The 17,795-nt window shown below is 45.5% G+C and overlaps 1 long non-coding RNA gene across 37 annotated transcripts in view; it reads right to left on the reverse strand.

The window, feature by feature from the left end:
• The window catches only part of LOC115940325 (uncharacterized), a 134,420-nt gene that overhangs the window by 64,909 nt on the left and 51,716 nt on the right, over positions 1-17,795 (reverse strand). For 3 of the 37 annotated variants that reach the window (XR_014139277.1, XR_014139265.1, XR_014139262.1), the window contains one exon: positions 668-7,309. The exons of 31 other annotated variants lie outside the window; for them this stretch is intronic. This is a non-coding gene — a long non-coding RNA (uncharacterized LOC115940325). Of the gene's footprint in view, positions 1-667; positions 7,310-11,810; positions 15,045-17,795 lie in introns of those variants that run through there. 3 more of the 37 variants (XR_014139279.1, XR_014139266.1, XR_014139264.1) reach the window with 1 other exon arrangement.

Consider the following 17,795-nt stretch of genomic DNA (forward strand, 5'->3'; position numbering starts at 1 on the left):
GCAGCCGCTGGCCTTCTGACTGGAGCTGCACCATGGGCTCTCCTGGGTCTTGAATCTGTCTCAGATAGGCCCACACTGCACCTGTTGGACTTGCCTCCATAATCAGATGAGCCAACTTATTATATATACATATGAATATGTATATTCATTTTATATATACATACAATTCATTATGTATATATACATGCAGTTCACACATACACACACACACACCCCATTGGTTGTTTCTCTGGAAAGCCCTGACTAATGCACCCCTGTATTTCCAAGCTGCTTATGCAGAGGTACAGACTGGGGCTCCAAGCAGTCTCATTTATCAGTGTTACACCTATAAAAGGCAGTCGCCATGGTGACTTGGGAGAAGCAAGTGGCCAAGGGCTGGGAGGTAGTTCAGGCAAGAGGGTCTGAGGTGAGGCCTGAGAGTGAACAGCATGGAGGGGAATGCCAAACGAGGCTCTGATTCTCAAAAGGTGCTTACAAAGCCTCCTACAGTAGGCTTGTGGGTAAGGCGAGAAAATGTGTGCTCACCTTACAGCGGGGTAAATTTTCAAATAACAAGACAACATATACTCCAGAGTACCCACGCTTGAATGCCACTATCTAGATGTGTGACCTTGGGCCAGTTATTTAGCCTCTCTAGTTCCTGTTTTATTGGTTTTTGAAATGAGACCATTCTGGATTGGTGATGTTCAGGCCTTCCCTCAGCTCTAAAAGTTATATTCACCTCTCTGATTTGGACAAACACTTAGACACGTAAAGATTCCATAAATCTGACACATTCAATGTCAGAAGCAGAATTGTTAAATATTTTATTAATAGAAATAAGGGGCCAAAGTCAATATGAGGGAATTTTGCAAAGCTAAATGTCAAGCCCTGCATTTGGGACCAAGCAACCAATTCCACAAGTACGGATTAGGGGAGACTTGGCTTGAGAACCATCTGGATTAAACAGCAATAGCCAAGCCCAGGATTTCTGTTGACCCCAAAGTCCAATGAGTCAACTGCTCAATAAGCAGGTACCCATTACTGGGGTTTCTGCACTGAGACAGGGGTTGGATAAGATGGGTCAGAGGGCCAGGGCCTCCGATGATCCAGCTAAGAATTCCCAGCTTCATTCACGCTTATCCTGTCCCTTTAGCCTTTGCCTCGGTCCAACTAGATTGTGGCCCAGGGCACAAGAGCCACAAGGTCAAGTGCCCCTATCGGATTTTAATGGGATCACTGAATGGCACAAGGTCACCTGGAGAGCCTCCCAGCTTTTCCTTCTTTTATCCTCCAGGAGTGATTGTTCTGGATTGTGGCTCCCCTGCCTGGTGTATAAAGTCACCTAAACACAAAACTCATAACCAGAAGGCAGCTTCAGGAAGCCTCACTCAGCTCTTCAAGAGTTATAGGCATTAAAAGGCGGTCCCCTGGAGTGCTCTGCCACTCTGCTGACTGGAACCAAATCTATCTTAAAGTTGGAAATATGATCCAGGTGGCGATGGACTGTGATTTAATGCCATTCAAGTACTATAGGGCACACTTCTTAAAGAAACCGTTGTAAATTATGTGTGGCTAATGCCACCGGTGGATGGAGGGCATGGTATATTCTCAAGTACAAGAGCCCAGCTTGTATCTAATAATTGTTATATCTTCTCTGAAATTTACTGCCGATGTCTCAATTTTAACAATTTAAATAACAAGATTAACCAAGTGGAACAAAGCTCAGGCAGGCTGGCGCTCTTGATGAAAGGAGGACAGCTCTTATGTCTGAGCGCATTTTTACTTTGACATGAGCAGTGACACACAGAGATGAAATCTGGTTAAAGCGGCAGCCTTCTCAACCTCATGACAGCTTCTTAGGCTAAGCACAACAATTTCAAGAGAGTGCACGCATACACTTGTTAACTTTACTCAGGAAGACTGATTAGGGACAATGCTTATGAATATGATAATAAGAGGTGGGAGCTGGAAAGGTAAGCTAAAGAAGCCAGGTAATTGGCATTCTGTTTTCTTCACTTCTAATGGAGTGCTCTGCAGTCTTAATTCTTTGGGTGCATCAGTTTGTTTAGAAACGAGGTGAATCTCCTCCGAGCACCAAGTCTTAATGATGATAGCACATTTTTATTTGACCTGCTGCTGAGTTGCTGTAGATACTGTGAGTGGCCACATGTGATTTCCCATAGATGATAGGCTCATTACCCTTTTGATGCTCTTTACTCCCCGTCCTGAAAGTCCCAGAATTTTAAAAGATGTTTCATGCCCAAAGTTATGTAACACATGCAAAGCAAGGCCTATTCTGAAGGAAAGCCGTGTCCTTGACAGCTACACACAAGGCCATGCTGGGAAGCTGCAACATGACTAGTAGAATTCCCCCAAATTGCAAGATCTTACAGAAGAGTACAGAGACTAGCCTATGAGCAGCAAGAGCTCAGAAAAGCCGTTTAACCTTTCTGGATCACTATTTCCTCTACAGTAAATCCCGAGAACTGGACTGTGATACCAAGTTCCTTTGAGCTCCACTGTCCTATGAGTTTATGCTCCTAATCTAAGGGCAAGTAAAACCAATTCAAATTCACTTGCATTATTTTAAGCTAAATACCAAAAGTCTTAATAGGGTACAACCACTCAATCAAAAAGTCTGGCAGTTTCTTAAAAAGTTAAACATGCCCCCAGCATACGATTCAACCATTGCACTTCTAGGTATTTCCCCAAGAAAAATAAAAACTGAAGTCTACATGAAGTCTTGGACACAAATGTTCATTGTATCTGTATTTATAATAGCGCCCAAAAGAAAACAACCCAAATATCCATCAACAGGTGAATGAAGAAATAAACTGTACTCTACGCAATGGAATACTACCCGGCAAGAAAAAGCGATGGATTGTCGATGCACTCAACAATATAGACGAGTCCCAAAATAAGTACGCTGAGTAAAAGAAGCCAGACAAAAACAGTACATACAGCATAATTCCATTTATATAAAACTCCAGAAAACGGAAACTAATCTATAGTCATAGAAAAGCAGATCAGTGGTGCCTGGGGACAGGGTGGGGAGGGCATGAGGGAGAGGGAGGATTTACAAAGAGTCACAAGGAAACTTTTGGGGTGACGTATATGTTCACTATCATGATTGTGATGAGGGTTCCATGGGTGCATATATATGTCAAAACCTGTCAAAGTATACACTTTAAATACATGCAGTTTATTATATGCCAATTACATCTCCAAAAAAGTAGTTTTTAAAAACAAAAAGTCTAAATACTATGCATAAACCTTAATGCGAGTTCTAAGATGTATCTCAAAGAATCAGAAATGTGTGCTGAGATGTGACGTATAAGGGTGTTCGGTGCAGTAACTATTTATACAAACGAAAAAAACTGATAACAGCCTAAATGTCTAAAAGGAAAGAATTGATTAGGTAAAGCATGGCACATCTTTATGTTGGGATGTGATGCGGTCATTAAAAGTCTTGACAAGGGGCGCCTGGGTGGCTGAGATGGTTAAGCATCTGGCTTCAGCTCAGGTCATGATCCCAGGGTCCTGGGATCAAGCCCCACATAGGGCGCCCGGCTCAGTGGGGAGCCTGCTTTTCCTTCTCCCTCTGCCTCTCCCTGCTCATGCTCTCTCTCTCTGTATCTCTGTGTCTCAAATGAATAAATAAAATCTTTAAAAAAAAAAAAAAAGTCATGACAAAATACTGTCATGAAAAACTGATCGATTTCAATGTGAAAAAAGCAAGGTACAAAGCAACATGTAGAGCATAATGAAACTATATGTTTTTAAAGTCTGTGTTGGAAGTTGATAATTAATCACCCTTCTCTCTTCCCCTCCAACTGAGAAGCAGAGTAAAGAGCTGGGCGAATGGAGAGCAAAATATCAGCTTTGTTACTAAGCATTTTGGAAAAACGTAGCTTGGAGCTAAGGCAGAGCAGGCTCCCTACCTTTCCTCCGTGAATCATCCTGAGCCACAGAGCACTACAGCTCACTGCGAGGCCAGGCCAGCCCTGCAAAGTTTATCCCTGTGTAGAGTTCTCAACCCCACGTTACTGGCATGTTGGGTGGGGCTGTCTGACACAGTGCAGGTTGTTAGCATCCCTAGCCATCACCCATCAGGTACCAGAGAACCAATCCCCCAAGCAGTGTGACAATGAAGAGCCTTTCCCACGTGTTTCCAAATGCTCCCCCAACCAAGGGAGGTGAGCTGCCCCGGCTGAGAACCCGCCGAGTGTTGAGGATAAGCGGAGGTGAACCTCCTGAACCATGAGTGGAAGGGGCATGCTTAAGAAATCCCCCTCATCCCCCCTCCCTCCACAAAACCCTCTTCCCATGGGCACAGGGGAGTAAGTGAGGCAACAGAGGGAAAAGTGAAAGTACTCTGCCTAGTACCTCCTTAGGGAAGGAAGTTCCAATTTAATTGTCCGAAGTAAAAACCCAAGGAGAAAAAAAGGAATGGTTCCCCTTGCAATCTAAAGGTGAAGAAAAAGATCTGGAAGGACATACGCCCTGCTGCTATCACGGCTACCTTCCCTGGCTGGGTAGTGGGACTGAGACAGAGGGGGAGCATTATGGGTGATTATTTTGTTTGGCTCTAAGTATTTTTGGTTTTTTAAGTTTTCTTAATACATGACTCTTGATACTTGGTGGGGTGGGAGGGTGAGGGGCAGCCCCTTTTTCATATAAGAGAAAAAGTAAACTAAAAGGAAGGAGAGTTCCTGAGCTTTCCAGAACTACAGTGCTAGGCAGTACCTGGCCTAAGACTTCCCCTCCCCACTTCATGATCCCCAGGGCACTGTCATACTTTGTGAAGATGCCATTTGGGGACGTGTTGCCCATCACCTATGGTATTCAGTGTTGCTCTGAAAGTGTCCAAAGTGTTCTGTACATGGGATCAGATTCCGCTTTCACTTTTCCTTAGTTGATAAAGAGCATCAAGCAATTTTTCTAGAATGGCCTCTACTTAGCATCCTCATGGGATTGACATTCAGGCATGCCCTGGATCAAGCTTCTCAAATTGACCCAACCAAAGCCTCACAGGCTTCAGTCTATTGCAAAACTAAAATTACAGAAAGTCATTGACATTCAACTATCTAAAGTTTTTAACACCAAAAAATACAGTGCAATATAATGGTGCTACTCATAATATAATTACATGATTTGTGTTCAGATACTAATTTATAAAGCCTTATCCGTAGCTTTGTCCTATATAGGAAACAACGTTGTGCAGAAACCATCTTCCTCTGTCCTGCTATCCTGCAACTCTACCCATGGCCTCATTTGAAGATAACATCAAAAGTCTGGGTTGATGCCCTTTGAATGTAAGCCTGGTTCCCACAGCCCCTCATCCTCCACCTTGTGCCAGTGTTGTCTCAGATGCAAGCTCCAGCCCTCATTACAGACTCAGTCTCTATGGTGAGTCTCCTGGAGGGGCGGGGGACAGGCATTTGGAAACACATGCTCGGAGAGAAGGAGGTCAGTGACTCAGGTGGCAGAGACCCAGGTAGCAGATCAGTCAGACGATACTGGGCTTGAACCATTTCAATCCAGGTCCCTGTTTGGGTGAGACATTTTCACAGGAGACACACAGTGCCGAGTCAGTGAGATCCTTGTGGGGTGGGCTGGCCAAAATTTCTGAAAAGCAACACCTATGAAGACTGTTTTTAGTTCTTGGATAGCTTCAGATGGTCTCTGTGGCATTTGCTACAACCACAAATGGGAAAGCCTTAAAGAAACTTCCATTTTTTTCTGATAGCGAAAATTCTGGATTGGCGTAGGATTGTGTGTGTTTGTGTGTGTAAGCTTACAGAAGCACTTCCCCATGTTCCTTGGCTGCATTTTTAGCAAAGTATCCCAAATTTCCTTTGGGATCTCTACCATTTCAAGTGGCTGATCTGCTACCCGAGTCTCTGCCAGCTAAGGCATGGACCTCCTTCTCTTCGAGTCACGTGTTTCCAAATGCCTGATCCTCCCCCCCATCCCTCCAGGGAGTAGGTCAGGAAAAAAAAGTTAAAAACACACCCTGAATCCTGCCAGACAAGCACTGAGCAACCAAGAGTACTACATCAAGAGCCGAGGCTCTGGTTGGCAGGTGAGAAACTTGGAACCAAAAGCAGATTGGGATTACTCAGATCCTGGGGCATGCTGGGAACTACATCAGGGAATTCTCCAAGATCTTTCCACACCAACCAGTGGTAAGACATACATTTTATGTTGCGATCCAGGACACGTATAACTAGCTACACATGGACACAGATATAAACACATAACTGAAACCAGCTCCCAAAACTGCCTGCCGTGTAATAGCTATTCAGTAATTATTTCTCAAAGGAACTAAAGCCAAACCAAACCTTAGAGAAACCATACTCACCTCACCAGATGCCATGTGCTCTGATAGTTCCTATTCTTTTTCATTTCTTTAACAAGGTAAGGAGTTGCAACCCACTAAAGTGACGTCACCACCACTAACAGGTAGCCTGTTCTGAAAGGAGTTTCAGGCACTGCCTGTCCCTCATTGAGGACTCCTGAAACTTGCCAGGTAGGAAGCGGGGGCTTCGGGACCCTGGAGGCACGCAGGCCAGCCACGGCTCTATCTGGGTCAGGCAGAGTACCGTCAGGTGGAGCGAGGCCACCGCAGAGCAGCAGGGGACACCTATGTTCTATGTCTCCGTTCTAGTCCACACACTGTCCCACTGTCCCCTCACACGAAACCATTCATCAAACCCAGAAACAGAGTCAGAAGTCAGAAGTCAGGCTGGCAATCACTTTGCTTCGATATCTTGTCGGAGGATCGGGAAGAAGGGGGAAACAAGGGTTACTTAAGCAGCTGTGAAAATCATGGAGCAACTTGGCAAATGAAAAATCCACTCAGACCCACCAGCAGCACAAAAGTGAGGAATTAAACAACTTTGTAAATAAAGGGATCATTACTCTCGATGCATTAATACACACTTAAGGCCTATTGAAAACTTCCCATTTCAAGATAAATGAAGAGCATTAGCTGTTCATTTGCCAAGCCAGATGGGCTGTTTCCACAGCCTGGCGCTGGAGGTCGGAGGCCTGGGTCAGCCCAGGACTGGCTCGGGTGGCAAGCCGGCGGGTCGACGTCAGGGACCCGGGAGGGGCAGGTCCCTGCATTCCCGCTCTGGTGAAGGTTGTAACCACGGCCCCGTTTTTCACTCAAGGGATGTCCTCAGCGCACACCTGATGCAGTTGGGAGGAAAGTTCTACACCAGTGCATTTGCCTCCGCCGCGTTTCATCATCCTTCACCAAATAAGCATAATTGCTCCATGTTGAAGAGGTGCCGGGGACAGAGGCACTGCTGGTAATCGCCTAATGGGCGGGCGAAATGAGGTGTGAGGCACATCGGTGTGAAAAAGGCAATAGCCACAAGTTTATTAACATTGGAAATTAAAATAAGCTCGGCCCCAGCCAGGCAGTCCTTGCTGAAATGAATCCCATTATCCCTCTAATAACGGCACAGGGGCTCAACTGAATGCCACCCAGGGGGTAGAGAGGCCTCAATGCAGGTCACCTCTCTGCCAGCTTCGAGGAGCTGAAGGCTGTCTGGTTCACTGAGGACGATCACAGAGGAAACACGAACAGCCCTGCCCGCCTCCCCCCTGCAGCTCCTCCCGCTACACTGAAACCCGTGGGCAGGCGCGGAGCTGCGAAGGGGGGAAGCCCACCTCTATGCCATTCGGACCTGGGCGCCTTTTTCAATAGTTGCTGAATGGAATTTGCAAAGGTGTACTGTAGTGCTCTGGAACGGGATCTTTTCTCTCTTTTTTTTAAGATTTTATTTATTTATTTGAGAGAGAGGGAAAATGAGCAGCGGGGAGGGGCGGGGCGGGGGGAGAGGGAGAGAGACAGAAGCAGCCGTCCTGCTGAGAACAAAACTGACAGAGGGAAGGCATTCAGAGGAATAGGGGGACTGGCCAGGCCAAGGCAGGCTTTGAGCTGGGAACTAGGAGACAGTAAGCTTGGGGGGAGGGTGGCACAGGGAAAAACACGTCGGGAAGTTTGGATTTAATGCTGGATTTAAAGGGAAGTCGTGTAGGTTTCAGACATGAAGAATTATGTGATTAAAGGATTTAAATCACTTAACATCGCATTTGCTTTACATTAAAAAAATGTTTGGGTTTTAAATTTTAATTCACCTTCAATTTCATGAATTTCATTCACTATTATATTCAAAGCCACTTACTTCAAATGGGAGTCACTGCTGCCCAGAAATCCAACTGTATTTCCCTGGTCCATTCACTCCCTTTGTTTCAGAGTGAAAATTTTGTAACTTTTTCTCTCTTCTCAAACTTCCGGCACATCTGCTTGGGTCCTGCTCTCAGGGCTGACCTGTCTCTTCTTCCTACTCCTCCTACTTCTACCCACCGGCCTGCCTTTGGCCTGATGCTTGGCCCCTCCGGTTTCCGCCAACACCTCCACCTGTGGCCAGATGGCTCCTCCCCTACTCAAGGATGCTCCTCCCACTACCATTGGCACACAAACAGCAGCAATTGCTCTCCTCTTAAAAAAAAAAAAAAAATCCTTTCTTGTCCTCACGGTACAGTGCTTGTCCCATTTCTCTGCTCCCCTTTGCAGGATGACTGCTCAGAAGAGCTGTCTACACTGGCACACTGCACTGTCTCTCCTCCTGTTCTCTCTAGAATCCACTCCAAGTAGGCTTGACCCGGCCCCTCCAAAGAAACCACTCCTTGGTAAGGACACGGCAGACCTGATGACCTATGGTGTTGCTAAATGCAATGGTCAACTCTCCATCCTCACCTTCTCTGAACTCTTGGCATCCTCTGCCCCTGGCTCCCAGGATGCTGCTCCTTCTCAGTCTCCATCTGGTTCCTTCCCATTTTTTCAACCTCTAAAAATTATAGTGAGTCCTTGGCCTCTTCTCTCTCTGAACTCTATCCCTAGTTGATCTCATCCACGGTCGAGGCTATAAACACTGCCTATCTGCTAACAAGTCCCACATTTATGTCTCCAGTTTGGACTACTCCCAACTCCAGAGAGGTCTCTACTTGGATGTCTAACAGGCATCCGGAATTTAATATGTCCAAAGGTGAACTCATGGCTCCTGCCCCACCTCCCACTCCCCTGCCACCCACACCCCCCCCTCTATATGCATTGCACCAAAACCTCCCTTCCCAGCAGCCTTCTCAACGGCAACTCCCTCCTCCCCTTTGCTCAGGACTAAAATCTCAGATCCTCACCTGCTCTCACACCCTCCATTCCAGTCCATTAGGAAATCCAACTGATCCTGATTCCAAACTAAATCCAGACTGACCACTTCTCACCATCTCCACTGCGATCTCCCTGCTCCAAATCACCATCCCTCCCAGGATCACTGTGACAGCCTCCTAGCTGGTCTCCCTGCCTCCATCTTTGTCCTAATACAGCCTATGCTCAACACAGCAGCCAGAGCGACCTTCGTAAAGTAAAAGTCAGAGCTTGATCACTCAGAATAGAATCCGACCTAATTCCAATGGCCTAAGAAGTCCTACCCTCTCTGGCCCCAGCTACTTCTCTATCCTCTCCCTCTCCCTCTGCTCAGCCCCACAGGCCCCTGGCTGTTTCTCAAACACACCTTTGCACATACTGCTCGGGCTGGCTGCAGTGGAATTCTCCCAGAGGGTCCCATGGCTGGCTCCTTCAGTTCCCCCCGATCCTGCTCAGCGTCACCTACCTGCTCAGTGAAGCCTTCCCAACCACTCTGTATAAAGCACACACACACACTGTCCCCACAATTCGCTTTGTCTGCTTGACTTCTCCATTCAGCTTATTGCCATCTGTTAAACCGAATCCGTAAGTGTTCATCGTCTCTCATTAGAACAGAGCTCATCTGGGGTAGGGACTATGTTGTGGTCCCTCCCGTGTCAGTGCCTAATATGTAGTAGGAGCTCAACAAATACTCGTGGGATGAACAGTACTTATTGGAACCCACTCTTTGAAGCACCCGCTATGTACAAGGAAAACACAAAACCCCCCTCTGCTCCAGCCATCCAGTGGCTCAGTGGCCAAGGCCGGGATTAACCCCCACAGCTGCCACAAACACTACCTGAATGCACAGCCCTGCCAGCCCGCCGGCCCCGTCCCCACCCCACCGCAGGATTATCAAGACCAGTGTCTTCTGCCCTCTGTTCCCTTGCCTGGGAAAGGAGTTTTCTGGTGCCAGGGGCTGCCTGGTTGCTTCCCTCCAAACAAACATAATCGACTGTAACCCACAGTTTCCTTCCATTAAGCTGAGGGAGCAGTGGCCGGGATGCCAAGTCTCAGCACTTCCATTTACTTACTACGTCATTTTGGCCAAGGTTTTTAATCTCCTGAATCTCAGCTTTCTTCAAAATAGGATGGGAAAAGTAAAGCTGACTTCTAGAGATGTAATGGGATTAAATGAAATGAAGAGCAGGTAACACTTGATGGACAGTACTTGCTCACTGGATGTTGGTTTCCTTTCTTGTCCCACCAAAAGGTGACCCTAGAATCACTCTGAAGTTACAGTTTCTAACCCAACACTCAACTGTGGCCCTCCAGAAAAGCCTGGCCAGGGCTCAGCGGTGGTGGAGACCAGCATAGGCTGTGTGAACCTGTTTAGGCCATTCTCCCCTTCCCCTCCTCTTCCTTCCTCTCCTCCTTCACACAAGCCCACAGAGGAACAGACTGCCCTTGGCTTCCTTCTTGCATTTATGGCAGACCTTCTCCGTCCTGCAAGGGTGGTGAACTGAATTCAGAAAAGTGACAGGTCATTACAAATATACTGCATGTTGTAAAATAAAAGAATGTCCTTGTTAGAAAGCCAAATGACTTACTTTGGGAGTAACTTTAAATGATAGGCTTAGGATACTGCAAATGCAGAGTGCACGTGTTACACTTTGGTATAGTACTTTCAATATACACATGGCACTCAAATATCAATACATGTGGATGTTTGCATTAATCCTTTAACTGGAATGATCTCTGACGGTAACTCTCCATTACTCAGCTCTCTATTGATTTGGGTTCAGACTTGGAGAAGACTCAGGCCAGGTCTCCACTGAGGAGAGTGGCATGGAGAGTTGGTAATTATCCAATGAATTCCAGTAATTATGCAATGAATTACAAATTGTCTATACCAGCGTTTCCTGGAATGTTTAATTCAGCAACATACCTGTGCACTTTCCAGGACACATTTGGAGGAGTGGGTTAGAGAAGAGGGATGTCCAATGGGGAAGCCTGTCTACTTCCCACTGCCTAGTACTTGTCCCCTACATCCCCTCACCCCGACATATTCCTATAAACGCATGCAATTCACACGACTTTGGGTTTCAGTCTCCCACCATCCCTTCTGCTTCCAAAGTAAAAACTCTAAAGTAAAAGAAAAAAAAAAAAAAGCTAAAGAAACCCTAACTGACTGTATGTGTTACATTGAGTAGGTACTGTCTGCATTAGATGGCTTAACTAAAATGCTGTGATTACTACTCTGAAGCCAGGACTTTGACACAGGTCATGGACCTCTTTAAGAATTGGGAAATAACAGGATGCCTGGGTGGCTCAGTTGGTTAAGCGACTGCCTTTGGTTCAGGTCATGATCCCGGAGTCCTGGGATCGAGTCCCGCATTGGGCTCCCTGCTCAGCAGGGAGACTGCTTCTCCCTCTGACTCTCCCCCGTCTCATGTTCTCTCTCTCAAATAAATAAATAAAATCTTTAAAAAAAAAAAGAATTGGGAAATAACAGGCTCTACCCTCAAAGCTCAACTTGGTCTGGCTACATCTCTGCTTCTCTCCAAGATATATTTGATTGCTGAGGTTCCCAGACTCCTGCAAACCTACCATTTTTGAACCCACATTAGCAGGGTTGAGTCCAACATGAGTCATATGTGTCTTTTGTTGGAGAAATAATTTTTTATGCTTATTTTCAACAACAAACTTATCAAAGTGAGTGACTACCAGAAGCTGGGTAGTTTTGATGATGAATGAGTCTGGGAATGAGGGAGAAGCCTCCAGATACTTCTGAAGACATAGCACCTCTCCCATGTTCAATGGTCCTTTCCTTTGTATTCTGGCATAACAAGTATTCCTTGCACTTTCTTCCAAATCAGATGATAACAATACTAATTGAACTCCTGGGATTTCATATTCCCTTCTGGTCCATGACTCATGATTAGCCAGATGACCAAAGTAGGTCATAGGAGATTCTTGATTCTTGTCAAGGTGACCACAGGGCAAGAGAAAGCTTGTTAAAGCTCTCATTCCTCCATGGGTTCAGGTTTTCTTCTGGTGCAGAAATGGTAGGTCCAGGAGCATTTCTCTCTTCAGCATAATCACAAAGGCACTCACCACTGACATACAGAGTGTGGAGCCTGATGGGGTCAGGTACTGGGAGAAGTTATCACGTCTACTTTAGTGGGTTTCTGTGTCAATCAGGAAACTCGTTGGGCTCCCTCAGGAACCTTACAGTGGTCTTTGAGACCCTCTCAGGTCCTCAACCAAGGACCATTAACCCATGTGTTCCATTGGGCCTCCCTGCAGCACTCATGCTATTGGCTATTCAGGCAAAGGGAGCAGAATTCATTCAACAAATGTTTATGAAGCACCTGCCATAACCAGCCCTGTGCTAGACCATGGGGTACAATAGTTAATAAGGTAGGCACTGCTGCTATCCTCACAGAGATTGCTCTGTAATGAAAAGAGCCCTAGGCTTGTGGTCAGAAGGCCAGCATTTGAATCCAGGCCCTCCTGCTTTATCTCTTTGAGCCTCAGTTTACCTTAAGCAAAATGAAGGAGATAGCTCTATCTACCTCCCTACCTATCCACTACATAGATCAGATAAATATGTTGACATGTTCTGTAAACTTCTATAGTTTACATTATGGGAAGATAAGGTATGACCATTGTAGAAATTTAAAATCCTTTTTTTTTCATTCTCAAAAAAATGGAAAGCAGGGACTTAAGCAGATATTTATACATCCATATTCACAAGCAATATTCACGAGAGCCAAAAGGTAGAAACAACCCAAAGATCCACCAATAGATAAACAGATTAACAAAATGTGGTATACACATACAAGGGAATAGTATTCATCCTTAAAAGGGAAGAAAATTCTGACACCTGCTACAACATGGATGAACTGTGAAGACATTATACTAAGTGAAACACATCAGACACAAAAGGACAAATATTGTATGATTCTACTCACACGCAGTAGCTAGAGTAGTCAAATTCACAGAGACAGAAAGTAGAATGGTGGTTACTGGAAGCTGTGGTGAGGGGGAGGGGTAGGGGGGAGGGGGAGTATTGCTTACTAGGTTCAGAGTTCCAGATTGGGATGATGAAGTTCTGGAGATGGATGGTGCTGATGCTTGTACAACAGCACGAATGCACTTAATGCCACTGAACTATACACTTAAGAATCTATACACTTAAGGGTTAAAAAAAAAATGCTTTTGGGAACACAACTGTGTGTGTAAGCACCAAAGCCAAGCGCCAGCAGCTTTTCCTGGAGGGGGCTCCTGACCATGCACCAGCCTGGTGTCCCCCCACTGCCTGCAGTCTGGTCTGCACGCTGCCTGTCAGCCCAAAGAGAACTGACCCAACTATTCATGAGCTCACAAGGTGTGCTGTATATAAGACCAAAACAGGGGCGCCTGGGTGGCTCAGTTGTTAAGCGTCTGCCTTTGGCTCAGGTCATGATCCCAGGCTCCTGGGATCGAGCCCCGCATCGAGCCTCGCATCGGGCTCCCTGCTCCGCGGGAGCCTGCTTCTCCCTCTCCCACTCCCCCTGCTTGTGTTCCCTCTCTTGCTCTCTCTCTGTCAAATAAATAAAGTCTTTAAAAAAAAAAAAGACCAAAACATATCACTAACTTTTTTTAAGCAAGAATCACTATCAGAGATAATTTAAGTCAGTGTCCCATCCTCTCTGCTTTCTGTCGGTAAGTGTTTATGGGAAGCAATATGGAGGCTGTTTGGTGAACACTGGAGCAAGACAGGGAAGACTAAATGTTTAAGTGGCACCATGAGAGGATGGGATGTTCTTGCCAAAGGGACCTGAATCCTTGAAGTCTGTCCGTGACACACATGTAATGTCTGTGGCTTCCATCAATCACCGTATTGGGGATGCCTCTTCCAAGGATCAGAAATGACCAGTCCACTGATTGCTGATCCCTCTCCCTGGAACAGGTTCTGGGTGGGCCCTGCTAACATTTGCCCCTGAGACTCTCTTTTTTGTCCTGTTTCCAGGGGTGGACAACCCTCCCGCTTTCCGATCAAATCATTCTGTCTTTAGATTTTTTTTTTAAGATTTTATTTGTTTATTTGACAGAGAAAGAGACAGAGAGAGCACAAGCAGGGGGAGCAGCAGAGGGAGAGGGAGAAGCAGGCTCCCCACTGAGCAGGGAGCCCAATGTGGGGCTTGATCCCAGGAACCTGGGATCATGACCTGAGCCGAAGGCAGACGCTTAAAAGACTGAGCCACCCAGGTGCCCCTCTTTAGATTTTCTAATAAAATGTTCAAACAGGCTGTATTTGAGTTGTGTGGGCCTGGGCACTACTTCGGCTCCTTCAGACGACTTCTAGTGCCTCCACTCTGACGCATTTTGTGTTGAAGGTTTAAATCTCAGAGACGAATGACTGTCCCTCTTTATAGAGTTCTTGGGAACACCTCCTGGAGCCCCCAAGTACTGGCAACAACTACTATTACCCATCCTTTCCTGTTTTCTCAGCACATGGGTGACTAAGGAGAAGCCAAAAGATCTCCTTTCTGTGCAGTTGACCCAGGGACATAAATAGGAGGTGTCTCTCACAGTGACTGATGGAAAAATGATGATCTTGCTGGAGAGGCAGGCCTTCCCTCTTTTAGCTCTCCTTTGGCTCTGGGTGCCAGTAATTGCCCGCTGCCCATGACAAATGGCAGGTAAATCCCAGGCAGAGAGCTCAAAATGGACTTTGGATATTTCTCTTCCTGGCAGGCTCTTGTGCAAAGAGATGAAGTGTTGCTGGCACCAAGGACGTCTCCACTCAGATCCACCTGGCGGAGGTCAGGGATGAGGACCTGGCGCGGACTTTACCTTCAGCAGACCAGATCTGCCGATAAACAAAGGGAACCCTGGTTTTGAGCCTGGTCAGCTTCTTAATCCTCTATAAGCACACACATCACTCATGGCAAATTCTTATCCCAAACTGGAATGCACCAGAAGAAATCAATTTATGACGGCAGATGTTTTTTCTCTTGCTTGTCTTCTCTTAAGCAAAATGAATTGCACAACTAGCAAGATTGATAGTAATAATATTAAGTCCATAATAATGCAAATCAATTCTTAAGTGTGAGACATGGGAAGATAAGTTGGGGAGAAGTTTGTGACAAAGGCACGGTTCTTAGGAGACGTTATAGCATTATGTTAGGTACTACCTTCAACCTGGCGAACATGGACTCAAGGGTCAGACCAACCTGTGATCAAATCCAAGCCCTCCTACCATGTCGTTCTGGGTCATGGTTAGGCCATTTCATAAATCATAAAGTGGAATAAAAAGGTTTGATAGGAGAATTAAATCAGAGAGCATGTATCAAGAACCCAGTACCATGTCACTTTGCACATACTAGGGGCTTAAAAAGTGGTGGTTCCTGTCTCCCTTTCTTCAATTCCTAAACAAGCACAGCCTAGCTTGTGCATTTAACAAGTAGCTCCTGCCTCAAACTTCATGTTCTTAGAAGATACAGCAAATCCATACCTTTGATAAATAGCTCCATAATGGGCTGATCTTGTGTTGTATATCCCAAAATCAAATGGACAGGCAAGCATCTAGGAAATCTAAAAGAAGCAAACTTTGCCCGTTTCTCTGACCCTAGGGCATATCACAGTGTCACAGACTGATGTGACAGGAACTCCCCCATCCATTCCACCAGGAAGAAAGTTCTGCCTAGGTCCACCCAGCAACTAGTCATACAGGGGAGTTTAGTGTGGAAGAGATTGGGGAAGAAAGCAAGAAGTGAGAGGCCACCAGCTTGCCCTTGACCTCTGACCTCATCTCAGTGCCAATTTTAGGATGCCCCAATCCCTTTCAGCCATCAGAGCTTGAGAATTTTGGAAATATGGCAGGTGCTTGAGCTCCAGCAGAGCAGGCTGCCCAGGCACTGATCGAGAGAGGGCAAAGTGGAGAGATTCGGGGTCTCCTTGCTCCGCTTGTCCTTCCTCAATAGCCCCCTTGAAGATTATAGATCCCCTAAGACCAAATCACTTCCTTTTTAAGCCATCCTCACATTTGGAACTGCCATAAAGACAGCGATAAAATGAGAGGTACCCTCAGATAACCATTTGCAGGTGTTCCAAGATGCAGCAAACCATTTGAATCCCCCCTTAGGCCAGTGGGTTCACTCCATCTGTGCTTGCAATTCAGCCGAGACCAGTCTTTTCTGATGTGCGGATTTCCTGAAATGTCTGTTTCTCCTTTTTTTTACATACCAAAGAAGAAAAATCAGCATTTCTATCCACATTATTAGAACCAAAAATAGCCTCTTTTCTCCCCAACCCACATCACTGCTGCATTACAAATACATTTTGTACATCCACCTTAAAGGTTGTTGTGTTTCCCTCTTGCTTTCTCCTTTCATTATACAAGATTTCCAGTTATTCAGTATTTTGTTCTCATTAGAACACTGCTTGTCACATGTTTTCACTAGAGACATTCATCACCAAGGTCAAAGGGTGAATATCGTGATCTATTACACTTAGAGGAATCTAATGAAAAGCCACATAATTATCCAATTTAAAGAGAAGCATGTAAAAAAGAAGGGGACCACTTGCTATAATTTAAATTGTTTTGTTTCCCTGAAGCAAAATTCAGCACCTGATTGACAGGACCTAATGATAATTCTTATTGATATGGTGATGTTAATTGTGGAGAGATATTTAATAAGTCTCATATTCCGGAGGTAAATGTGTGCTCTTAACCTGCACCTGAACCTGATTTTTGATGCAGCGTGGGGATGAGGTACAGATACAGATAAGTGAGCACAAGTGGATTTTCAGTCTTGTGTGGCAGGATGGAAATTGGAATCTTCAGAATCTATTAGGAGAACAATTCCACAGTTGCTCACACTTTTATAAATTATACTGTATGCTATAGAAAGACACAGAGTCAGGGGAGGTTCAAGAGAGGATGTGTCGTGACTTTGCAGAGAAGTTTCCAGGGTTGTACTGGATGGTGGCGTTGTGTTGTTTTTAATCAGAGACACATACCGAAGACCGAAGACCGGGATCTGTATTCATTTTCAAACAAAATGGACTAATGAAGTCCATTCCCTGTATCACCTCTCTCCCACCCCCAGGCTCACCTTGCAGAAAAAGAGGCTAACTTTGAAACCTAGGTAAACTCTTGGAAGACAATAAATTCTTATACCATGAAAAAACCATTTGAGAAGAAAAACCATTTTTAGGCCTAGATCTCCAAAGGAAGTGATGGGTGGGGGCTGAAAGTATCAGCCAGATCTCATACCATCATGAGATCTCTGGGCTCTGGGAACCAGCTTCTGGGGCTGTGGACGGAACCGGGGTCAGCACTGACTTTCTGAGAGGCCTTTTCCAAATCGTTACCTAGACGGGAGAAGATAACCCTCCAGACGTGGTTGTTTGACTCTGCAAGCTACAGCCTGTCCTCACAAAGAAGCTGTGCATTTTTCGTGTTCTTATTACATTCTAGAAAAGTTTTAAATACTGGAACTTTAAAACTAAATCTGCTGTCAAAAGAATTGATACTCATATAGCCATCTTTGCGCAAATAATACAAAGTAAAAAAAAACGAAACCTACTCTAAAGACAAAAAGACTTGAAAAATAAA

This window comes from Leptonychotes weddellii, chromosome 12, assembly GCF_054177405.1.
Source record: "Leptonychotes weddellii isolate Sample4059 chromosome 12, ASM5417740v2, whole genome shotgun sequence".
Lineage (NCBI taxonomy): Eukaryota > Metazoa > Chordata > Mammalia > Carnivora > Phocidae > Leptonychotes > Leptonychotes weddellii.